Raw genomic sequence first — 26,498 nt, forward strand, 5'->3', positions numbered from 1 at the left:
GCTTGGATCAATGGAGATTAGGTTAAGGAAGAATAATGCCAATAGGCCTCCAATTGGCTAATTTAATGTATTGAAGCCACAAAACAGTCATTAATGGCAACTTAGCTCTCTTTTGGATTCAACAGGCTAAAATAATCCTGTTTAGAATGCCACGTCCCGCTCCTCAGCTATTCCCTTCACATTATTTTACTGTGCTGTATGAGTATGCAGACCCAGAGAGAGTGGGGGAGAGAGAAGGAGAGAGAAGCCAGGCCCAGCCTTGTGGTTGAGCCATAATTTAAGCAGTGCGGGGAGAGCTGTGGTTCAGAGCATGCCTAGTGATGGGCATGGGAATACTTAACAGCCCTCAGAAAACACAGAGAACCTCTAAAACAGAGCCAAGCAGCAGCTGCTTCCTCCACACAGTTCCCATCCATTCAGACAACATGAGCTCACACAGTACCACCTCAGCCTGCTCTGCTTTACTTTGTCTTTGTATATTCACATCTGCAAGAACATCTAGATCCATTAGTTTTGCTGTGATTTGAATGGAAAGAATTAATAGGGTTTGCTTTAAATTGTGCAAATGTATTCAATATGTCGTAGTGAATGCATTAAATTTGTGATTTCTGGTTAATACCGTGACATACTGGCTCCTAGCGCTGCCCAAAAACAATCTAATTCCAAGAGAAAGGGATAAACATGCTAAATTTTTATGTAAATAGATTGCATTTCAAGTAGTTTTTTTGATCATTTGTCCATTGTTTATTTTTTTGAATGTAAAAATAGGCAGCATTACAGTGATCTCTATGGGAATATTGTGAGATTCAATAAAATATACAACAAAACAGATGGATAATATTGTGGATAACATTACATTTCTCCATCTCATTGCCGTTTGTCTACTTGATGTAAGTTTGCATTTCTTGTTGCGTTTAGTGGGGCTCATTTGTCTTCAGGGAATGCTTAATAGGAAATATATTTTTTTTTAAAATGTATACATAATGATCATTCATTTCTTGTGTTACTTCATCCTGTTCAGGGCCGTGGTGGGTCCAAAGCATACCCAGAATCTCTGAGTACAGGGCAGGAACACACTGTGGACATCACAGGGCACCACAGATTCACCCAGTCTTGGACACGTTCATAACCAATCCACCTTTAGGACATCCATGCAGGCACAGGGAAAGCACACCAAACTCCTCAGAGACAGTGGACTGTCCGGTCAGGTTTTAAACATGCAACCCCAGAACCCTGGAGCTGTGTGATAGTTACACTACCTGTTGAGCCACCCTGTCGTCCTCTACATAATCTTTTTAGTCACAGCGAACAACTCTATTTCCTTTAACTGTGTGTCTGTGACTAGAAGTAAATTATTCTTGTAAGTACATGAGAATATGTGTAGTTTTTTTCCCTGGACTGTTTATTCCATTTAGCGTGGTATGACAATAATTAAATGTGTATATGGTATTAAACACTCTACTACAGGAAGGCTGATATCAGATCAGTGATGCAGTGTATCATACTTCTGGAATGTTAAAGGTAATTGTTCTGTACAGTCTTGCTAAGTTGAGACTTAAAGGCAACGTCTATGGTTTTGGGGAACTTCTGTTTTCTCATTTGTTTACATTCTGAAGGTCAGTTTCTTTTAAAGTGGGACGTTATGTTTGAGGGTAAAACAAAAGTGACTGTACGTGGCTGAAGGTTAAATTGTCTGTATGTTTTTATTCACTGTTTGAATTACCACATAACCATTTGTATCTAAAATTTAGTTTTGTTTCACTTTGCTCCATGTTTTCTATTGTGCAGTCAGCGGTCTCCCGAATGGGGGGTCAGTTCCTAGCATATTAGACCGAGAACTGTTTACTGATGCTTGGGCTTCGGAAGAAGTTCTATTTCAGTGGTGTCTTTAATCATTTCAGAGTAGCAGGTGTGCTATTTATTTTTGCTTTTTATGTGTGTGTGTGTGTGTATAGAATAATACATTTACACTGAATAATACTGCAGGACAATTCTTGTTGGTTAAAAGATTGTCTGGTTAGATATCGTGTACTGTGGTGTAGTTTGTGGACATCAACCCAGTGTAGCTTAAAAAAGTCATGAGTTTCCCTTTGCTGCGATCCCATCTCCTTCCCTTCTGGAACAGCTTTACTGTTGATATGGGAACCTCGTTTCTGATATGGTGTCGGATGTGTAGTTCTGGATCACAAACACCTATTTCAGATTATGTTAGAGGAAATAGAGGGCACCATCACTACAGAGACTGCAGGCCCACTGCATCACAGTCCGATGTTTTGGGGGGTGTTTTCATCCCTCTAGCCTTAGATCGCTTCCTATAGCATGTCCTATTATATTTGTTTTATGATTATTGTATAGAGATTATACAACGTATATGCGTAGTTGCTTTTAGAACGGAGTGCTTATGTTAGCTTCATTTCAAGTTTGGGATGTGCCCTTACATTAGTGCCCTATTTTGTCTGCTAGCAAAAGTCAACCCTAACCATTTAATGGTTATTGTGTCAGAAATGGATGCTCATGGAGCTGCATTTAGTCATTAAACGATCTTCAGACAAATGATGTAAACAAAATGTAGCTAAAACAGAATATTTTACATTAAATGAAAAGCTTTCAATGCTGACAGTTTTCTCAAGATACTCTTTTTAAATGCTGTTTCTGTTTGCAGGTCCTGCCATCACACTGACCAGAGACTGAGTCCATATCAAGGCTGGTAAGAGACAACAGATAAATCTCTCAAGATTGAAATAGTGCATGAACAATATCTAAAATAACCTTCTGTAAATGTCTGTTAATGATTAAGGGTTTCACATTTTTATAGCCTGTATTTTTCCTTGGGTAGGACTATATGACAAGGTGAGAGGAATAATAGGCCCAGCTGTATAATTGCCTCCAGAGGTCAGGGGGCACAGAAAGTGCGCCGATATGTTAATTTGGTTAAACTGATGAATATGTGGTGATTTAATGTGGTCACATAATTGGTCAGTCCTGATACAGGCTGTTTTCATAGTGAGCTTGCTAACACTGTATCGAGAGTCATTATTTATAGTGGTTATTTTCAGCCCTCCCATGCATGATTGGGAATAATGGCTCTTGGCCAGCAGGTTGATCCCTGAGGCTGAATTAGACTTTAGCTAGCGAGAGCGCTTGGCAAGTTGACTTGCCTCTGGTTGCGCAGTCTCTGTGGCTTTTTGTCAGTGGCAAAAGGAAATAGTTCCTCTGCTTTTTTGCATTTAGCTTTCTCCTCTGGGAGCAAGTTACCTGCAGGGTATAAACCCTCTCAGAAAGTATAAAGGGACTTCTCAAAGGGCTAGTAATTAATGTCTGCTTATTAGGCCAACAGAAACACATGGAAGCATGCAGTCGAATTGTCCTCAGTGCAGTTGGGCCACTAGATCTTGGATCAGGGCGAAAATGTTCTTAGGTAAAGTCAGTTGTTCATTAAAAAGCTGATGTCAGAAATGCTGCCTTGAATTAGCATTCTAGCCCTGATACCAATCAGTGCCAATGGAGACACTGGGACGAGAAAGAAATTAAGCTGCAGATGTGTAGTCTTCAGTTTTTAAAAGCAAGATCCAAACTTAAGACACAAAAACCAAAACTGAAACCTGTGCTGGCAACAAAAGAAAACCTTACATCTCCTACACCAGTGGGTCATGGAGCTGTTGCAGGGTGGGTGTGTTTTTTTATGTTCCGTAATTAAAGGTACCGAATATGAACCAACACTATGACAGCAAAAGGTACCAGTAAGTGTATACTACTACAAAGATTACAAGATGTAGGCTACAGTCTTCCATGAAATCCTATTTCCCTAAAACAGAAATTCGTTCATCATTGAAGACTATGAATTTAAGTATAGTTATACTTTGCACTTTTGTACAGTTACATAAGATTATTTTTGTCACTTCTAAATCTGAGCTTAGATCAGTGGGTTTATGATCATTTTCTGTTTTTTTCGTATGTTGTGCTGTATGACATTTTTATGGTATCAGATTTACAGCACCAAGGCCTCATGCCTGATTTTAATGGATGAATTCTTGGCTGCTGTATCACCTCTAGATACTTGACTTGGACAATGATTTACCTGTCTAAAATCTCTCTGGATATCCAACATTTTTGGGGTATGTTCAGACTTGTGGGTTTTGGTTTGATTAAAACGAATCCTGGTGCGATTGCTCTGTTAAAGTGGTTTGTTAGAGTATAAGTGAATGCTTGATTTAGAACTCTGGCGCACACCAAACAAGCATCCTGGGTCCACCTGAGTCTATTTTCAAACCAACTCTGGTGTAGTTTGTTTCAAGTCTTGAATGCTACAGGAACCATATGTTTTAAAATGGAACAAACACAGGACAAGACGTAACACTAATTGGGATGTGAGGGTGAGTTATATCTCTTTAATGTACTTGCTTTGGTTCAGTAGTAAACATGTCAGTGTGAAGTCGAACCAAACAAGGACTAAGAAATGTAACATATTTCGATTTCTTTTCAAAGTCTGAACATGCCCTAAATCTGCTGCTGGCTGAATGCTGACCCGTCCAGGAGAGGAAAAAGAAGAACCAGTGGTTCCCATTTTCTGTTTATAAACTTTTATCATTTTAAACACCTTTGTAGGGTGGTTTTAATATTAAGCAGGCCACATCGTTTCTCCATAAGAGCCATTTTAAGATTAAAACTAATGTTGCACTGTGCGATTTAAAAAGTTAAACACAGACACACATATATAAACTCTACATTTGACATATTGGATGTTCATCTAAGGAAAAAAAAACCCTCCTTGCTAAACTAAAGCTCTTTGTCAACTGCTGAAAAAGTTATTCCTCTGGCTAGCTTGCCATCTCTGGAACATGCAGGAGTCTGATCAGCTGAAAAGAAGCTGCTGTTATGCAGGAGAATGGCTCTAAGTACAGACTGGCTTTGACCTCAGGCAGGTAGATTCCAGACCTGCAGTGTTCTCAGCCTGCAGCTCAGCAGCACAACACCACCTGGCTCTGCTCCCTCGTTAGTGAATAAGTCCTATGAAATGACCCAGGCCCAGGGAATTTTAGCTGCAGAGCACAAAGGACAGTAAATGGAATCATGCTTACAATTAATTCACTGTAAAGGCAGCAGGCAATGTATCTGCTTGAATTCTTACTGTGTTCTGTCCTTTATTTTTCAAATAGTGCTTATATTTGTATTCTGAGGGAAAAGTTCACAGAAAGAAAAAGGATTGAGAGAGAGCCCTGTAAATGTTGGCTGCAGGCACATTGTGTGCTTGTTTTTTAAATAAAACCGATACATCTGAGCCATTAGTGGAATGTTGAATAACTCAGAATGGACTTTTCATGACCTTGACAGATAGGCTGTGGGAATATAGCAGCATCTTTGAACATACCGTGAGCTGTTTAGATCCTGACCAGCGCTCACATGGGTGTTTCTCCCTGCAATGAGGCATAATTACAGATATAGATGTTGAAAAGCAAAGGTTTAATGTGGATTTTATGGTGAATAAAAGAATAAGATGAAAAAAACAACTAAACCATGGAGTGTCTTTGAAGGGGCTGTGGCCTAACCATGTCAGAGATCATATAATCTCAATATTTTGGCTACTCTTGCTGCAGATGTGATGGGCACCAACACCCGTGTGGCCAACAAAGCCATAAAAACGTGTGCTGTGAATGTCTAGTGTTTGGTGTTCTCGCCAGCTTTAGGCTAAATCATGTCATCTCAACAATAGTGTCAAAATCTGCTTGTATTTAGCAATATATTTAGAATATAAATGAATTACTGGACTATTGCATTATTTGTTAGGGACAACAAACGCCACTTCAAGTCAAGCCTGAAGTATTGACCGTTACTCAGTCACTCCATAGTACTGATTTACAGCACCATCACAGTCCATAGGTGTGAGTGTGTGTCGCCCTGTGAAGTACTGCAGCCCTCTCCAGGGTGTGTCCCCACCTTGCGCCCATTGATTCCGGTTAGGCTCCGGACCCACCGCAACCCTGAAGCGGTTACAGATAATGAATGAATGAGTTTCAACCTGTGGGATATTGTCTTTGTAAGTTTTTAAACTCAAATATAGGGTTTAAATGATTTGCAAACCATTGCAGTATGTTTCAATTTATTTTGAGCACGGGGCCTCAGCTGGGGCTGCAGGAATGTTGACTTTCACCCTTGCAGCACAGTGACCTGTTGTCCCCAAAGTCATTGAAGGAATAAAATAAAGCTTTTTTTATGAGAGGTTTAATCAGGCTATAGTACTATGTCAACCAGACCGGCAGTTGTTGTGGCAGTGTTTCATACCTGTCATTGGTCCCTACAATTTATTGGAGTGTTGGGAGCAGTTAAAATCATATAACTGTTTGCTTTAGCCAAAGAGAAAATCCTGTACTGAAACATAGTTTTTATTTTCTGACAGGCAAAGTGCAAACAAATAACTCCTCTAACATCAAGTGATTTGGTCAGCAGCACTGACTACTGCAAGTCAGGTTTTTTTTTCAGTTGGTGGAATGTTTTCTTTTCAAATGCCAAAAACCTTGGGTGACTGCACAGCCTTGTAGCTGTTTTGTTTTCAGCAGGTAATGGAACAGAACTGAACATTTTTGCTGTGTGGGATTTTGAGTTCAGTTCAGAAATATTGTTAGGTATTAGCCTTGATCAACTTGGATATTCATTCTCTTCTTTTGTCAAGGAATATTTTATTCTAGATGAACTGTTCACATAGTTTCGTCTACATTTCATCTTCATTTCGCATTGAAATGTGACCGTTATTTGGAATACGACATGGAGACCTGGCTTCACCCTCCAGAGGTTGGTGACGTTAATGAATGGTGGAGTGCTAACTGATGCTGTGTTAGTTCTGGACAATAATTTAGTATTAATATATATCACAATCTAACATATTTCAGTAACAATCATATGATTTTTAAACAATATTTGATTTTACATGATTTACAGCATCTCTCACTGACTAACGTAAAGTAAATGTTATTATTCACAAAGCCAAGAGGTTTATGTTTGTTGCTGATGTTACGTCTCTTTCTTAATTCCTGGCAGTTTTTCTGTGGTGTTTGAGATGTATATATTCTTCATTCATCCATTATCTGTAACCGCTTATCCAATTCAGGGTCGCGGTGGGTCCAGAGCCTACCTGGAATCATTGGGCGCAAGACGGGAATACACCCTGGAGGGAGTACCAGTCCTTCACAGGGCAACACACACACACATTCACTCACAAACTCACACCTACGGACACTTTTGAGTCGCCAATCCACCTACCAATGTGTGTTTTTGGACTGTGGGAGGAAACCCACACGGACACGGGGAGAACACACCAACTCCTCACAGACAGTCACCCGGAGTGGGAACGGTGGCGCAGCAGGTAGTGTCGCAGTCACACAGCTCCAGGGACCTGGAGGTTGTGGGTTTGAGTTGTATATATCACTATCAGAATTATGTTATATGGATGCAAGTTAAGAAATATATCACAATAGAGGCTTTTGTCCATATCGTCCAGCCCTGGGAATTAATAATGATTAAATTTGAGAGAAAATAGGAGAAAAAAACGTTTAGAAGCAATCAGTTGTGTGAACCTCACCTATGTTATATTTTCCTTGTAACGTAAACCCCAAATTATTATGCACACTTTCCTTAAAAATAAAAAATCTAAGCTAATTTATTATGATATTTGTTTGTTTCTATATACAGTAACATATGAAGAGACTTGTGTAACTGATTTAGCTGTGGTTCAGTCTTTGAACTATGCTTGGTCCCCTGCCTCTCATCTGTCAGAATCCCCATTCTCTTCAGGTCACGGCTGATTATGGGATAAATTAGCTCTGCTCTCTGATGGGTTCTTTTTAATGGCTGCAGAGTTAATAAATTGCATAACTCTAACATTTGCATATATGCCAGAAATAGCATATTTTAGAAGAAAAACACAATATAATATACAAGGTAGGATATGAGTTTAAATAGCGAGTCTTTCATAAATAAATGAAACAGGAAGGAAATCACAATGATGTTTATTTCCCCACGCAGATCTAAACTCTTAAATACATTAAATCAATGCTTGAGCACGTCCTTGGAGTTTTGGGTCAAACCACCAACATTTAATTCACTACTGTCTGGGTCAGCCATGATATGATGTCATTGAACCACTTTAAAATACGTGCACAGTGGCTTTAAAGAAACTTCTGTGCAATGCCCTTGGAATATTTTCCATCTTCTCTATCTTGGTTAGCTTTTGACTTTATTAGTACAGGAAAACAGAGTACGGTCTCAGAGCAGCTATTTTTAGAGTTGAATCTGAAGTTGCCTGCCAAGTTGATTGAAGCGAACACATGAAGAAATAAAGGCCAGTGCCGTTTGCTGGTTTGAAAGATTCTGGGTTTTATAAAACACATACCCAGTAGCATTTTAGCATCCTGATAGAGCTGGACTAATAAAAAGCATTTTTGTCTTCATTGCTTTGTGTGCTTTCCTTCTACTGCTCAGTGAGCAAATCACATTTAGAAAGGGGGCTTAACCTTTAACCTTTGCAAGGATATTTCTTCATAAAGGTCCACATTAAGCTAATTCATTTAGTCTGCCTAAAGTCTGCCAGTGTTTTCATTGTATTGGCTTTCACTGAAGGTAGGGATGGAAATAGCTTCACTGCTCTCGTGTGGTTTTTTTTTTTTTTTTTTTTTTTTGCTCAGTTCTCAAAGCTGTGTGCTTAGTAGTGTAGCTCAACCATCAAACTGCATTACTATCACTGATACTCACATTTAGCAGGGAGTATGTTCCTGTGATATCTTGGCAAATCCCTAACTGCACTATTCTGGGACGTACTGTTGATCATTGGACTCATGGCAAGAAACGTAATATTACTCTTGGAGACATTTTTCATTGAAGAAATCTGTGTGGACTAATGTATGGAGAATTGTATTGGATTAGTGTTTAATTAAAGTCAGTTAAGAATGGTTGAATTCTGAGCATGCAGTCGACCAGTGTCCTATCGGTTTCTATCATATTAACAATACTTGATAACTCCAGATGGTTTTACATTGTGGGGAAATGTTAGTATAAGAAAAAAAAGTATAAAAATGTGTTTAAATATGTATTTTTAAACTGAAATAGCCATTAAAAGTTTATTTTCCCTCTTCACCTAAAAAGTAGTCTGTGGCAGTTTTAAAGAGCCGTTGCCCTGTTTTGTTTTCCCACAAATGATTCAGCGCCCTGCTCAGACCTGAAGCCTGTTGTTAGGTGACTATGCCGTGTTTAAGGGAATAAAACAACTACAGAGTGCTGTGGCGCTCAACCATGATCCTGCCAATTTCAGTAATTGGCATGTAGCTTTACCTGCTCTGTGACCTCTCTCGAGAACAGAAGCTCAGCACAGCTCTACCCCACAGTTGTAACTTGTAATTAGAGATGAGATGGTTAGCAGTTTTAATGACATACCTGGTGATCATATTCTTTATTTATTTATGACAGTAGAAGTAAGTAGCCTGCTGTTTCAGTCTCTCTATGAAGCACTCACAGGGCCTGCACATTTTCAAGTGGTCATTACATATTCAATAAATCTGTAGTGGATTTCTGAGTGCTTTAAATATAGCTAAGGACTGATCTCAAGGTGTAATAGCGCATAACATCATTTGTTTTTACTCTCACATGGTGAAAATAAAGTAAAAGGACTTTCTATTCACCATGTTGATAGTTGGTTAATCATGGTGATCCATCCGTGCGAATGGTTTCTCCAAATACTGTTTGCCAGCTCCAAACTCTGTCGCACATCTGTCAGCAAGATAAACAAAGCTGGGTCCAAAGTGTGGCACTACAGCTCTGCAGCCTGCTTTGTGTGCCATGTGTCTCTGGCCTGGATGTTGGCCAGGGGCTGCAGGGCCCATTTCTCCTAATCTCACCTCTATATCTGGCTGTTCAGTGCAGGCTGAGGACTGGAGGATGTTTTTACTGCAGGGCTGGAAAGGACTGATCACAAGACCTGATGAGAAAGAAGCAGAGGGGTATATGTTACGAGGAGGTAATGGATAACACGTTGCCTGTAAACCAGGTCCTGTGTGGACACCAGGGCTTATTAAGGGCCATTAATTCATTCATTCATCCATACATCCATCCTTCTTTCCTTACTTCCTTAGTTTAGTCATTGCCCATGCCACCGATTAATTAGACCTTGTACATGCTTCATCCAAGATATGAACCCAGTTACCGATTTATTTATTTGTTTTGTAACTGGACAGTTCAACATGCTTAAAGGGAATGTAAATGGCCCAGTTGTTAGCAGCTGTTAGGTCAAACTCACAATTTCCTCATGACAGGGCTTAAGAGTTTTGTCTTTGCCTGTCTTTTTATAAGCTATTCTTAGTCTTAGTTTGGCAGACAATATCCTTACAGATACTCCATGATTTTAAAATATGCCGCCTCCTGTTCGTTATCTGGAAGTTGTTTAGCTCATTATTTAGAGTATAATGAAGATTAATGAAGATCTCATACTTCAGTTCTGTGTCCAGTGAAAGGGTCAGCAGATCCGAAAGAGAAATACAGAACATGTCTCGCATGGCCAGGCTTGATTTAGATAGAGGTTGTGTGTGTTTGCACTGCTGACCGGCTCACTAAGTGGCCTCAATCATTCCAGTGCCTGGTCTCCCTGCCCTCTTATTGACCTCAATATGGAGCAATGTTAGACTGAATGGACCATGGTGTAGGCGAGACCAGACAGGATTATTGGGGACTACACCAGCTATACATACATACATACATACATATATATATATATTGCAGTTGTAGTCTACATGTGTTTATTTTTGTTTATGTTAAAAGCTCCAGGCATTTTTTTTAACTAGGAAGGTTTTTCAGTCTTTCATGTAGAACGTACAGTTATTAGGTTAAAATTCCTCACCAAAAACTTGTAGCAGCAGCAGTAGTTCAGCCCTTTAGTTCAGCACCTCGTCTCTTTCTTACTACAAATCCAAGTTTTCACAGCCTACAGTCCTTAAACTTTTTAATAATTTATGTCTGTGTTTTTGCCCTCTGTGAAAACTAGGTAGTGGCACAGATATGTTTTAGTACTTGACTTTCATTGTTCCGAGGAAACTGCTCTCAAAGCTCATTATTAAAGAAGCAGATTTTAAGTGGTTCATCATGCTGCTTGAGCAGTTGGGGTCTGGCTCCATTGTTTCTTTGTCGCTGGCTCCCCCTAGTGGATGTAAGGTATAACGCATATTTATTGAGCATCTCCCTACACAACGTGTCTTAACTTTAAAAGGGCTGACTGCAGAAGGCTGCACAGATTAGAGTTTGAGGGGGTGGTTGTTACGAGAGAAATCTCCCCATGCAAGGTTTTAAAGGGTTTGTGTGTAATACAAGAGTATGTTTTTACTTTCTTCAATACATGTGTATGCTATATTTCCATGACTATATTAATATTAGAGTTATGAAAAAAAAAAGAATTGTACACTCTTCAAGTTGAAATAAGCCATTCTGTAAATTCTGTAAAGGGAGGGATACATCACAGCATTAAAAGTCAGACCATGTTCGTATTATAGATCTGTTATCTATGTTATGTATCTCGTGACAAGTAATCTGCTAAAGTCTTGCTTCAGCACTTAGCAGCAAAATCAATACTGCTCAAATTGAAAATATTTGTCAGTGTGTGTAGTTTAACTGTACACAGCAGTGTGGGTAATTGGACCCCTCAGTGGCGCTATATTTGATATCTCTGCACAGGCTCCTTTCCCCATGGTCATGTATTCGAGATCATTCATATGACTGCACTCACTGAGTCAAAATCAATAACTGTGAGGATGAACTAAAATGATCTTCTCATGGTTTTTCCAGTACAGCCACTAGAGGGCACTAGTCTTCTTAGTAGTTGAGCGAACTAATGCATACAGTTGGCTCTAACGAGCCTTTTCATCCCAAAGGGCCCCAACTTGACCCCACATCTGCTCTTCACACTAATTAATACAACTCGAATGTTATTTTTATAACTGTTACCAAAAGTTTGAGGAAGTTATTGATTAACTAGCACAGCCCTTGTACGTCAGACTATTTCCACTATTTAACAGTCTTGGCAGCAGCCTTGGAATATTATTTCAGTAAGTTGTACAAGACCAGATTTCTGACCACTTGAAATTCAAATAAAAAAATAACATTAAGTGAAATGAGTGGGGGGCGGCACGGTGGCGCAGCAGGTAGTGTCGCAGTCACACAGCTCCAGGGACCTGGAGGTTGTGGGTTTGAATCCCGCTCCGAGTGACTGTCTGTGAGGAGTTGGTGTGTTCTCCCCGTGTCCATGTGGGTTTCTTCAAAAGTCAAAAGTGTCCGTAGGTGTGAGTGAATGTGTGTTGCCCTGTGAAGGACTGGCGCCCCCTCCAGGGTGTATTCCCGCCTTGTGCCCAGTGATTCCAGGTAGGCTCTGGACTCCTTGTGTAACGTACTAATTTTAAAACCGTGCTAAAATTCAAACAGATTTTTAAATAAAAGTTATAGGACGTATTTGCCCATTAATTGTTTGTCAACAAAGCAAAATGCTCTATTACTTCAAACAACTGCTGTGTAAGGTCTCATTTATTATTTCAGACAGCATTTTGTCTCCTCATCTGACCATGCCTCATGAAATTATAATTAATATCTGGTTAATAAGGTTAGGATTCAAGTTGTTGATGACTAAAATGACACACACACACACACACACACACACACACCCTCTCTCCTGCCTATTTCCATTAAGAAACTGATGTCTGTATCTTAGTCTTTAAAATTCCTAAGGTCTAAATGCTCTCTGAACGTGCCTGAGTGCCTCTGATTAAACTGAGATTAAGCTGATAACTCTGTCTTTATAAAAGCCTGTTTTAATCAGTTAGTTTGTCGTGTTAAATTCAGTGATTTCACTTTTATGGAATACAGATTTATTCTAAATAATTTAGCGAAACAATGGAAAGTCTTTATTTGATTGTATATCAAACAGTAACGGCCTTTCCCTTGTGCACAAAGTACCTGAAGGTTTGGCACCAAAAATCTGGGATTGTGTTTCTGCCATTGGTTCATTGATTCATTGCTCAGTACTGAAGGCTCCAGTTTGTAACCCGCATGGTTTCTGGTACCTGCTCAATACTTGTACCAAGTAGACCTAATAGAACTCAGGGCAATATCCTGAGATTAATATCCTTGTTTTCGAACTCTAAATGTTAATTTATGTCCTACTCCATTTAAAGATATTTCAACAAGTAAGCAGTATGTGTTGATTTTTCTTGCTTGTTAAATTTAATAGGTTAAAGTGGATATATTATTAAGAAAATCAAGACCAAGCAAACCTAGTTTTGCTGGATGGACAGTGCTTGCCAAAAATGGGAAGGCATACCCTCCTTATTAGAAGTCCTTGAAAAGCTTTGGTGCTTCAAATTAATTGGAATCATTGGGCGCAAGGTGGGAATACACCCTGGAGGGGGCACCAGTCCTTCACAGGGCAACACAGACACACAATCACTTTTGAGTCGCCAATCCACCTACCAACGTGTGTTTTTGGACTGTGGGAGGAAACTGGAGCACCTGGAGGAAACTCACGTGGACACGAGGAGAACACACCAACTCCTCACAGACAGTCACCCGGAGCAGGAATCGAACCCACAACCTCCAGGTCCCTGGAGCTGTGTGACTGCGACACTACCTGCTGCTTCAAATGAATGTGTTTGTTTATATGTGGTTTCTATTCTGAGCTGTTGTGGTGATGGACGTTGCAGGGCTGATAATAAATAAATATGGAAATGCGGGGGGGGTTATCACAGAGTTATACCTGTAAAGAAGTTGTGTGATTGTTTTAGTGCTTGTAAAATTGGTAAGGCAGTTTATTTTTTAGAAATTAGCAGGATTTGGTGGTATAAAGGACAGCTGCCTAATTTGCAGTAGCAGTTTCTTCATTGTTCTTTTTTTCTAAAACGTATTTCTAAATGTTTCAAAAACCGAGAAGGCCAAGGTTTCATTATTTATTCATTCAATGTTCACACAGCTTCAAGTTTCATTTCAGCCATTTAAGGTGGAACGGCTCTGTTCAGCTAGCCAAAAAAAAAAAAAAGATTTATATTCATCATTTTGTTTAAAAGAAAAAACAGGGGCCATTAATTTAGTAGAGTTTGAATGTAGCTGCAAACTATCTTTAAACTCTGTTTAGACCCACATACAGTATGTACTTTTAATAGAGTTTGGCTGAGTCACAAAGAAAAGCTGGGGTTTTTAATGTAGCACTGGGCTAACTAAATTATAATTTAGTGGATCCTGAAAATGGTCATGAATTGGAAATTTTGCTCCAACACATTTATACCACTGCATATCTTTACACTACCTCATTTTACAATAATGTCTGAAGCAAAGACACAAACCCACATGAAGCAACAATGACTTTAGCCAAACTGAGCCTTTGCTTTAGCTGTCATGTCTGCAGCTGTGGTGCTAGAGCCAGGCCTTGCGTAAGCACATTTCAGCAGATTTCTGTCTTTGGTCGGTCACTCTCATTCTGGCAGTAAGTGAAAATGCCTCCTCCAGGCTGGCCTGCTAGGCGGTCCAGCAAAAAAACATTTTTCCCATTTATTAGCTTGTTAATTTGGGGATCTGAAGTCCCTACCAACCCACAAACTGTGAAATAGGACAACCCAGTCAGTCTTTTGAGGCTGTCTAAGACTGAAAACATTGAATAAAATGAGCCTTTCTGATTTGCACCTCTTCATAAGTAGAATGCAGAAATTTTCAAATAGTTCTTCCTTCTTGTCTGAGTCTCTGTAAGCACAGCGTTGGGCACTGGTTTTCGGTAGAGTGCAAAGAAAAGATTAAATGGAACAAATTGAACATAACAAGTACAGATAAATAAGTGCACTAATTAAATATGGCAAAAACAAGAAGGGGATAAAAAACAACCAATTGGAAATTGCTACAAACCCTTGCTCCCAACTCCTGGGCACTTGTACTGACCTGAGCCATGGCTGATTTTCATTTAAAGGAAAAGACTGTTTAGACAGGGGAAGAACAAGGACATCTTAATTGATCTTTGTGGTATTTTGACCGAATGATGTCACAGACATTAATATCCAAGGGAACTGCATTACCGTGTGGATACGTTCGCTCAAGTGTCATAAATTAGGACAGAGAATGAGTGTTTTAGCTTGTTTTCACACCTATCAGGGATAAATATAAGCTTTGCTCAACTTCACATGATTCTGATTGAGCCCGTTCAGATGCTTCACAGAAGAATGTAATTACCCAAAAACATGATTAAATTGTTAATCACAATAACTGAGTGTTCCAGCTGTCTCTCAAGCAAGTAGGAAATGAGCTATGTAAGTTCCATTGGTTCCAGTAAAGAAACCCAGACCTCCCTCGCCCTAACTACCTCTTCCAGCTCTTTCAGGAGTATACAGAGGCGTTCCCAGGCCTATCGAGACGTATAAACTCTCCAGCGTGTTCTGGCTCATGGGACATGCCTTGAAACACCACACCAGGGAGGTGTTCAGGAGGCATGCGGACCAGATGACCGGACCACCTCAACTGGCTTCTCTTAATGTTGAGGAGCAGCAGCTCCACTCCGAGTCTCTCGAGGATGCCTGAACTCCTCATCTCGTCTCTAAAGGAGAGTCCAGACACCCTGTGGATGAATCTCATTTCAGCTGCTTGATCCGTGATCTCATTCTTTTGGTCATTACCCAAAGCTCATGACCATAGGTGAAGGTTGGGAAATGATTTGGAGGTGCCATCGCTTTACACTCAGCTGGCTGTTGTCACTGATTCTGTACATAACTTAGAGGTGGGGGTCTAAGGATTCTGTCTGTTTATTGCAGATTATGTGGTTCCTTTGGCTTCATGGAGCAGGGACTTCCAGCTATTGCTGGACCAGTTTTGCAGCAAACCTCAACTGGAAACCAATCTGACTTACTGTGGGCAATGTAAACCAAGCACCTGCTCTACTTATATAGGGACTTGATAGCTAGTAGCATTGAGCCTAGTACCTCATACTCCTGGAGCATGTCTCACAGAATACCCAGCGGGACGTGGTTGATCTCCATTGTTCAGCTATCAGCTGAACTCTCTTCTCCAGTACCCCCGCATAGACCTTACCAGGGAGGCTGAGGAGAGTGATCCCTCCAGTCTTCCTAATAAAAAAGGGGAACTACTACTCGATCTACAAAGCCAAGGGCACTGCCCCCAATGTCCACACGATGTTGCCAGGACGTGTCAGCCAGGACAGCCCGCAATATCTAGAAACTAGAGGTACGAAAGGCAGATCTCACACACACTCTGGGCCCTACCACCAGGCATATATTTGTCTTGATATTTTCCACTGCATTTTTCCATATTATTCTTCAAGTAAATATAATTAATTGAAAATATACCAGGAAGTGGCAGTTGTGCATTAAAAACAAAGGCAGGTTCAGTCTGTTCAGCCAGCTCAAAAGTGCAGAGTCGAGCAAAAGGCTTGAGCTGAAACCACTTGAGGCCCCTCTTAGTTCAAGTATTGATCTTTTAGGAAGATGGAGGCAGCCGCTCCCAGGCTTGTCCTCTGGTCCCTCATTAGTGTCAGTGTCCGCTCTCTTTTCCTCATCCACGCTTTCTCTGATCGAGGCATTGGGACCAATGGCTTTAGCTTAGGCTGAAGCCAGTGTTCTTACAGCCGTGTGTGTGTGTGTGTGTATGTGTAGGGCAAGTAACAGAATCCCAACGTGATGTGGAGTTACACTTTAACAGGGTAAATATAGCTGCGGCAGGCAGGACAAGAGGCCTCGTTGCCCTACTTCATCAGGGAGAGGGAGAGAGAGATTTGATCGTAATATTAATCACCTCTCCATACCTCTCCCCATACAGTAAGTACACTCTGACCAAATGGCAGGATGTATCACATTGCATTAGGCTCAGAAGATAAGAGAAAGCTCTCTATGTCAGGCACGGAGCATCTGTCCTCTCTCCTGCGTCTGTCCAGATTGGATTTCAAGCATGATTTTCCATATCCCTTTTTAAAAAGTTTACTCACGTGAATCTGAAACTGTACCGAAATTCCAAGGTGGGATCATTCTAATTAGCACATAGCCCCAAAATAGTTACTTTCCCTGTTTTTGTGCGACCGATTCTCTCACTCTGCGCAGGAATTAAGGCCACCCGGCGTCAGAGCAGAGTTTAAACCGTGGTTCAAGGCTTATGAGTGCAGCCCTTTGCTGGACAGATTGATTGGAGAGCTTTAAATCAAAGCTATGTTGATGATACCACTGTAAGTCTATTATTATCAGACCTGGCAGGATTACCATGCCTTTTACGGCCCCATTAAATGTGTTGAGTCATTCTAGTCGTACATCAAGGTGACACAGGGGAAGGGTCATATTTTCCACACACCGTGGCTTGAAGATAGCCTGGTTTTCTGTCTGTGTGTCGTTTTTTGCTCTTTTTATTTTATCACATTAATAGCTGGAACTGTACTGAGGGAGAGTTATGACTCTACGAGGAGAATGTCTCTATATCAAAACCTGTTGTTGACCTGTGTAAATCACACAGACATTAAAGCATATTTACTGACCTATTAGGGCGTAGTCAGTGAACAACAGCATCTGTGTGCCCTTTTGTCAGTAGACTCACAAAGACCTAACAGCTCTGAGCGCTTTCATTGATCATTACATTCTCTCAAATAATTAATGCAAAGGCGAATTAACATGTAATCTATCTGTATTTGCAATGTGTGAATGTTAATCAGGAATCATATGTTCAGTATAATCCTGGAATGATTCTAATCTTTCTTATTCTGATCCTTTATTAATCCTTTGCTAAGTATGTTGTAATTGTGAACTTTTCCAAAAGAAATGATTAAAAGTTTGGAACCACTTGCTTTATTATTACATGCTGTAATTTTATATACAGTATTTTACCAGAGTTACACCCAGCCCCGCAGTGCAACTGGCAGAGAGATGTTCAAGGAGTGCCAATATTGCACAATAATCACACTCTGATCGAAGCTTTTCTATTATTACCCCTCCTCATACACACACAGCTTCACATATAAACAGTTTTTATTTATTTATTTTTTGTCCCCCCAAATGAACTTCCACTGTGAACGTTTTTAAGAACACTTGATGTAGAGAAAATAGCACCCGTAACAATTGTGCAAGAACAGAGAGACCCCTCAAAATTGCCACTATCAGATGAGCATAGCTGAAAGCTTTCTTCTTTGAGAGACAAGAGAAAGTTAAACATCAACTGGTGTTTTTGCACCTTCTGTGAAAACAGCTCAGAACTATGGGTCTGAAAAAAATATCAAGAAGCTTAGAACAAGAATGAGACAAAAATGAACATGTTGAATGATGGCCTGGTCACAGTGGACTTGCCGAAAACACATGCATCCACGATCACACAACAAATTAGTTTAACATTGACGGAAACATGAACTCCAAACTAGTGAAGGCTAGGCTGTCTTCATCAGTAGCTTTTAGGTATTAAGGGTAATTCATTCATTATCTGTAACCGCTTATCCAGTTCAGGGTCGCGGTGGGTCCAGAGCCTACCTGGAATCATTGGGCACAAGGCGGGAATACACCCTGGAGGGGGCGCCAGTCCTTCACAGGGCAACACACATTCACTCACACCTACGGACACTTTTGAGTCGCCAATCCACCTACCAACGTGTGTTTGTGGACTGTGGGAGGAAACCGGAGCACCCGGAGGAAACCCATGCGGACACGGGGAGAACACACCAACTCCTCACAGACAGTCACCCGGAGCGGGAATCGAACCCACAACCTCCAGGCCCCTGGAGCTGTGTGACTGTGACGCTACCTGCTGCGCCACCGTGTTAAATATCTGTAATTTTTGGATAAAAAAAAAGGATATCACAGTCCCATAGAAATGCTGCAGTGTGTTAGTATAGATTCTTGTGCCAATTACGCATTCACTTGGTACTTGTGTGGCTTTGTGAGTTTATATCGATAAGTGAAGGTCTTTGTATTCTTTCAGTGTTGTGTACAAATGTGGTCACATTGAGTATGCAACAAAACATACTTGGCCTTTGTATATATCCAGATGTCTCAGCATGAGCAGATATTTTTTATTTTCTGAAGACTCCCTACTGTATCTAAATGCCTTGTGTTTGTGTGCTATGAGAAAGCCGGCAGTTCAGCTGTTTGTTCTACAGTGTAATGTTAGTGTATAGTTAGGTTCAAGATGCATGTAATTTCCGCCTTTGAAACGACAGAGGAAACCCATGGAGTTGGAATCTTGTTGCCATAGTAATATGTTACAGATGTTGACTGAGAGCTGCCTAATCTCGTAAAAATTCCTCTGGACCTTGATGGCCTTGTGTCCCCTACAGAGGACCATGACATTCCAGGCACAATTGGGAATTTCTTTATAAAGCACATTGGCACGCAGCATCTTTTCTTACATTCCACCATTTGGAAAAGGATCTGCTGGCTCGTCAGCATGTGGGCACATATAGTTCAAAGATAACAATGTTCATATTCTGAGGTGGTACCCTTTTTTGCACAGTTGATTTAAACAGCTATTTTTCCCCCCGAGCGCAGCGGGTGTGCACACGTTTTTTTTAATGAAAACTTGCTTCCTGAGGCTCTTTTTGAACTTCGAGGTTAAAATCACCTGTGTTCACACTGTGCGTTTTCCTTGATTCAGAATCCTCATTGACAACTCTTCCTGTTGGGATTTAAGTGTGATTCAAAAAAATGAAATTTAATCAAGGCCAGCAGCAGAAAAAAGCTTTTAGGGTGTGAAAAATAAGGATGTAGAGAGCACAGCTCCAGCATATTAGCCACTGCTTTGAATAAAGCCCTGTGATTAAATGCAGTATAAATTAAATTAGAGAAAGACATTGATTAAACTTGTGTGTTTTCTTGATGCAACTCTAAAGCTATGTCTTTTATATCTGTAAAAACCTTGTAATTATGTGTTCTCATGTGGACTCTGAATGCCTAGTTGTGTTTTTTCTCCTGCAGCGTGAACGAATTTGAATTAAATGGTGATTTTAGTTTCTGTGATCTGATTGGTTAATGATTATGTTGGCTGTAGTTTAATTTTCTCATTTGTGCTTTGATTAGTGCTATGATGGCTTCTGATTTGATTGGCTAGGTCTATTGTTACACGTGCAATCTTGCATCCGTCATTCCCGTGTTCTGATTGGTCACAGTGAATTTCTTTTGAGTGGCTGAGCTGCTGTCGTTCCCAGTCACTTGCTTTGTTATAATGACTGTGGAATATTTAGTAGGGAAGGAATTTCACGACTTGATTTGTTGCACAGGAGGCATCCTATCCTTATTTTTTTTTTTCTTTAATTTATTTATTTTAACTATTTTATCTAATTTGTTTTACCTGTGTACACAAGTTTACTACATCATGATTTTGTGATTCTTTTTACAAAAAGAGTGTATTATGCAAAACTTAAAGTTTCTACCCTCCCAGTGCTGCAGTTTGTTCTGTTTGTAAGTAAATGGTTACTTTTAGTATGTTTCCCTTACTGTGTTGTCCTTGAGCGGTGCATGAGAATTCACAATCTGAATGCCTTTGCTTTGCCAGTACATAGCAGGAGCTGGTCTTTTCATGTGTACTGCTGCTCAGCATAAGAATAGTTAGTGTATGCTATATTGTGTGTGGGGGTTGGCTTTTCATGAAATAAATCATTTAAAATACAGTGAAAACAGTATATTGTGCACTATGCTGTTTGATATTCTCTTCTCTCTGAGTTCTCAGCAGTTCTGAACTTACCTAGCTTCTCTTTCTCAGCTCTTTCATGCGGTTGCCTGTAAGATAGAGTCTAGACAGGTACGCACATACTTTCAGCATTCTGGAGGCTAAGACTTTCCTCTGCTTTTTCTCTGCTTTTCTAGCCTTGTCTAGCATGGCTCAGAGACTGCAATATATTTTCCTTTAGCAGGCCACTCTCCCTGGGTGGCCAGTTAACCTGCAGCCGTGACAATACACCTTCCTGCCCAGCTAATCTGAATGCATAGGGCAGCCTGTCTGGGCTGAGAGTGTGTGTGTGACTGTATTTGTGTGTGTGTGTGTGTGTGTGTGTGTGTGTGTGTAGGATAGCCAGAATTTCACTTTATAATGTTATTTTACATACATATTGGGGTGGCCACCTAGGAAGCCTTACTCCTCAGAGCCACCACTTTCATTATAGTTATATATTACTTAAAGATAACCCACTCATTAGCATTAACCAAAGGAAATATAGCATTTCTGAGTATGAAAGCAACACTTGATTGCTTACACTCACTTTAATTTTATTAATGCTATAACAGACAGTGTACCACCAATATACATTATCTACTTCTATAGAATAATACCTGAGCTCTCAATGTCTAAAGGTTTTTTGACACCCCTGATGATCAGAGTTTTGCAGCATTGGAGTTGACCTCACTAAAGCTCTCGTGGCTGAATACCATCAAATCCTTATAGGAGTGTTCCACCATCTAGTCCAGAGACCTGTCCAGAAGATTATAAACTGTTACAGTAGCTAAGGAGGAAAGAATTCCTATAAATAAATATAAACACTATTCTAAAGTTGCTGCATATTCTTTACCTCGACCTTTTCAGTAAGTTCTCTGACACTTTCACTATCCCTTTTTTATCTGTGTTACAAATGATTAATGACTTTTAAGGTGCTTACAATCTAATTAAAAACGATGTAACCATGTAAAAGTGTAGTCTTGTTTTAAAGTGGTACCAAAAATGTAAACATTGTGTGCTTTTTCATGCAATTCTTGGTTTTGACATGCAGCTGTGTAAATGGGGGTTACACACATCCCACATACAAAAGGTGCTGAGTTATGTCCGTGTGTATTTGTGGAGCTGGGAGCACAGAGTCATGGCTTGCTCAGGTGTGGAGCAGAAAGGCAGCTTTGAGAAGCAAGCTGTGATGGATGAGGGGTTTGGGGGATCACGGCTGTGTGAGTGGGCATTCGTTGAGCGTGTGGCTGCTGTCAGGAAGCTGCCTGAGGGCTTTCATTACAGTCGCGGCACAATGTCACACATCCTGCCTCTCATGACACCAACCCCTGAGTAAACAATAGCATACGCTTCAAAGTCCAAACCTACAAAGTTTATCATATCAATTAATTATGACTCGCATTAAGACGATTCCAGTCCCTCCCTGTTGTCACTTTGCCTTGCTTTTGTTCTTTTGAAATCTTTGAAATTCCAATACGGTGATGCAATATAGTGCAATATGTTGTTGACTTATTCCAGGACATAAACAGAATATATTGTATCATGGGACAGAGCAGAAAACACAGACTTCACTTCATTAATTACATTTCTGATGAGTGTGAACATTGTTTATGGGTAATTTTTATGGGAGTTTTGAAAAAGCTATAAATAAACGTACCCAGTATTTAAGATCTTATTGCAGAGCTCCTCATTATATGCCTCCTACAAGTGTAAGGTCTGTTCCAGCTTAGACTAGCCTGTTTCCATGATCAGAACCGGCGGACTCCATTTCGGCAATCTGAATGCCGTGATCACGGAGAGCAGCCTGTGCAGACTGCAGAGTGTACTCAAAGCTGTTAAATCGGTCATTCATCTTGCAGTTCTTTTTGTTGAGGGCGGAGAGAATGTCTTATATCCCTGGATTAGCCTTTGGAGTTAGCGAGCTAACCTCATGATGTCTAGGCCTTTGGGCTTTGTTTGTTCATTTTGTGAGCGCTAGACAGAATAACCACAAAAAACTATACGCAGCTAACAGCAATGAGAAACCCGACATTTGAATCACACAAAGAACCTCTACCTCATAGAGCGCTCACTACCGACCCTTTGTTACAGCTTCCAATTTATTGATCTTCTTCAAATAAATCAGGACTAATGAAGTGTGAGGCCAAATCATTTGAAATTGGAACCATCTCCTCTATCCATCCAGGTCGGCAAACTCGTAACAGTGTAATGCACAAAAAAGAAGTACGTTAGTTATTGTTTATGTTGTGATCTCGCAGATCTTGCGCCATTGTGACGAAATTACTTTTTCTTTTATTAATCTTTTTCTCTTTTCCATATAAAGGGATATAATTTTAGCAGAAATATTTCCTGAGAAATATCTCCAGGAATATATATTTATATATATATATTCATAATATACCTTCTTTCAGAATGGCCATATTGACTGAAATAGTTTTCTCTCCTATATTTTCTGCACATTACACTGTTACGAGTTTGTACATCTGGATGGATGGAGGAGACGGTTCATGTTTCAGTTTATGCTGCTTAGCACCTTATGCGATCGCCACTCCCCGCCTCTCACAGCGGGACTTTGTGAACTTCAGACTGTTTCTCATCCTGAAAAGTGAATTTCAGTGTGTCTGAGAGTCGAGGATGATTTACTGCAGATCTGGCCAGAGGACTTTTCAGCCCATTCCTCTTTTTTAAGAACGACCAGCCGTCTCTGCATGCTTTCCTCATTTCATTCATGAGGAAGTCCATCATAGGCTCCCTAATGGTCTTGCAGTCTTGTGGGTAAATCTGCGAGAAGCTAAGATGGAAGTCCAGCTTGCCATAAGTGTGAATCTTGCAGCTGAACAATGGGGAAAAGGTTAGCTGTGGACTACTTCACCTGCCGAGGGTGTCGTCACTATCCTGCTTTCTACATCTGGCCGTCTCGGCCTGCACTGCCGTTTCCATTGCAGGCCCCAGCGCTGTCACCACAGGGAGCCTCTAGAGAGCTGACACACACTTCGGTCACTAGGACACCCAAAGGACAAACAGCGGCCAGGCGCCAGGGTGCAAGTGTCCGGCGTGTGTGTGTGTCTGTGTGAGAAATGGAGGCGCCTGACTCATCATCCTGACCGCTGACAGTCGCCCGAGACGCCGGGATGGGAGCTGGTAGTGGAGGCGCGGCCCTGCAATGTTGTAGCGGGTCAAAATATTATGGAGTGTTGCTTGGAAAAGGCCAGTGCTGTCCATATCTGAATTAATAGGGAGTGTTAAAATAGGAACTATGATACATGGCATTAACAGCCTCCCCCCCACCACCCAACCCCAGTCCCCTCCACCTTTTCATGCTCCCTCCTTGTTAGGCTGCTGTGGGGATGGTAATGGAAACCGCATGCCTCAGGCCTTGACTTCAAATACCCCATGCTGGGGCATCCCTACAGGGCTACAGGACTCTACATTTTGGAGCAAAATGTTAGGGGTGAGCAATGTGAAATTTTTAATATCATGCTTGAATTCCACCTTACACAGTCCGGTTTTCTGAGGTTTGAAGGTTGGAACACACTGCACCAGCATTGCCAGACTCCACCAGAGTACAGTGATGCTTCTTATTTATTCAACATTGTGTAATACTGCACAGCACTACATCCAGTGAAACACAGGTTACAAATAATGAGAATGTAGTTTCCAGTTTTCATCAGACATCCAGTCAAAGCAACGATAGCACTCGCTTTCAGCACATAGTTACGTCTCGTTTCAGAGGGTCACTGTGGACTTTCATTTTGCTATCATTTTTTTTTTTCACTTGCTGCTTGTTGATTTATTCCTACTTTCCCCATGAGCACTGTCCGGTGGAGTGTGCTGAATTAATGATAGTGCTGATGTTAGCAGTGTGCTTTGTTGGAAATGCACATTTGAACTGGATATGCTTCAAATGTTGAACAGATTCATGGCATTACACTAGCTGGAAAAAGATTTTAAAATGATTTTAGTGGCTTCTGTTGAACTACTTTCAACAGTTTTGGAAGAAGGGCATAGAAACGGCACATGAGCAACTGCACTTCAGGATGGAAATGCTGATATTTGGCAGGATCCAAGTAGGAAAAATGCTTTTAAAGGGGAGAAATGACATATGAAAAATCTCTTTGTGGTTGCATTAGCACGTTATTGTTGGTATGTAGAGTTGCCTAACAACCCCACACAGTGTAAAACATGACAACTCCAAAATAATCTGAAAAAAATGGGATAAAATGAGTCACTCTGATATTACATACATTACATACCTGTAGATTGTCTGCTCTGGTGCCATCCACCTAAGAAGTTTAAAAAGTTCACCCTGGAATGTGTTTCCCCTTGGTTTGAAGATATTGGTATGTGAAGATATGCTCAGTGCTGATTGGTTGGCGTTCCTGCCCAGTGATTCCGGGTAGGCTCCGGACCCACCGCGACCCTGAATTGGATAAACAGTTACAGAGAATGAATGAATAAAGATTGGTCGGACCTGACTGGGTTGGGAAGAGGAATCTAAACACAGGTCCTGTTAGGGGCTAAACTTTAGCCACTTCTCTATTTACATAATCAGCTCTGTCCAAGATGCACACTGCACCTGGCTACAGGAGCTAGGGTAGGAACGAGGGTTTATCCTGTTCTCACCAGAACTGAACCCCACCAGAGTTCGTTTGGAACCAGTTTGATCTCCTCTTGGGAGTCAGGTTTGATTGAACAGGACTAGAGTGTGAAAATATGTAGGAAAAGGATGCTAAATACAAGAAAGGGTGCTTTTGTATGAGAGAAAAAAACAAGGCACTGCTCTGAACAGGGCTTTTCAGACAGTGCTATGTTGTTTGATCCTTGTGGTATTTTGACCAAATCATATCGCAGAGGTTCCATTAAGACCCCAGGGAAGAATGTTACATTTAAAGTAGTATAAGGTTTAAAAATTATTATGCATTCTCATTGGTTGGTTAGAGGTGTCATTGCCTCCTGCAGTGTTAGTAGAATAAAGGCCAATATTCCAGCAAACATGGAACAAACAACAAATTGTGCTGCCCTGCTGGACTGTACGTTCATATCCATCTCGCCTGGAGCTCTCTCAGCCCAGGGCTCAGATGGAGGGCTGGAGCGTGAGACCCCTCATGGACTGGCCTGGCCTACATCTAATAAAGCTATCAGATCCCGAGGGGCTACAGATCTCAGCTGATCAGCGCTCCTGTCGGCAGATAAATAAATAAGGAAAACAGAGAGAGGGAGGAGAGGGGCTCATATGAGCCCCCACGTGCTCAATGAGGAATTTCTCCACAGTCGGCTTCTCGTTTACTACCTGCAGTAAAGCCTAGTGAGGGGTGGAGGAGTGGGAGATCACTGGGCCGTGTGTGTGTATCCCTGTGTGTGTGCGCGCGTCTGTGTGAGGGAGATAAATGCAATGGGGGACGGGCAAATATAGGGTGCAGTTGTCAGTAGTGTGTCCGTGTATGTGCAAAAGAGGAAGAGGGATGAGATAAATGTGGAGCTTGCTCTGTATTTTGGAACAGCACCTGTTAAATGTGATTGCACAGCAATGAGCTGGACATAAATCAGCTGGGTCAATCAGCCACATACCGTTCATCACACACCTAAGAGGAGCAGCATTCTCCAGTTATCTTCTCTCTCCCTCCTTTACCCGTTCCTCTTTAACCTCCCCCACGCTTCCTATCCATCAGGCCCTTTTCCATTATGTGCACCACAGGCCGAGTGTGTGGGACTCCACCATGCGTCTACCTGGGCAGAAGCTATTAATGAGACTCAGCGGCCATCTCTCTCTCAGCTCAGCCTGTGGCAACTCACCGCCCGATCTTTGCCAAGGCACTGCA

At 41.0% G+C, this 26,498-nt stretch overlaps 1 protein-coding gene across 5 annotated transcripts in view; it reads left to right on the forward strand.

The window, feature by feature from the left end:
* The window catches only part of tspan9a (tetraspanin 9a), a 290,269-nt gene that overhangs the window by 69,037 nt on the left and 194,734 nt on the right, over positions 1 to 26,498 (forward strand). For all 5 annotated transcript variants that reach the window (XM_066684884.1, XM_066684887.1, XM_066684886.1 and 2 more), the window contains one exon: positions 2,663 to 2,707. The gene's annotated coding sequence lies outside the window, so the exon portion shown is untranslated. The remainder of the gene's footprint in view (positions 1 to 2,662; positions 2,708 to 26,498) is intronic.

This window comes from Hoplias malabaricus, chromosome 11 (genome assembly GCF_029633855.1).
Source record: "Hoplias malabaricus isolate fHopMal1 chromosome 11, fHopMal1.hap1, whole genome shotgun sequence".
Taxonomy (NCBI): domain Eukaryota; kingdom Metazoa; phylum Chordata; class Actinopteri; order Characiformes; family Erythrinidae; genus Hoplias; species Hoplias malabaricus.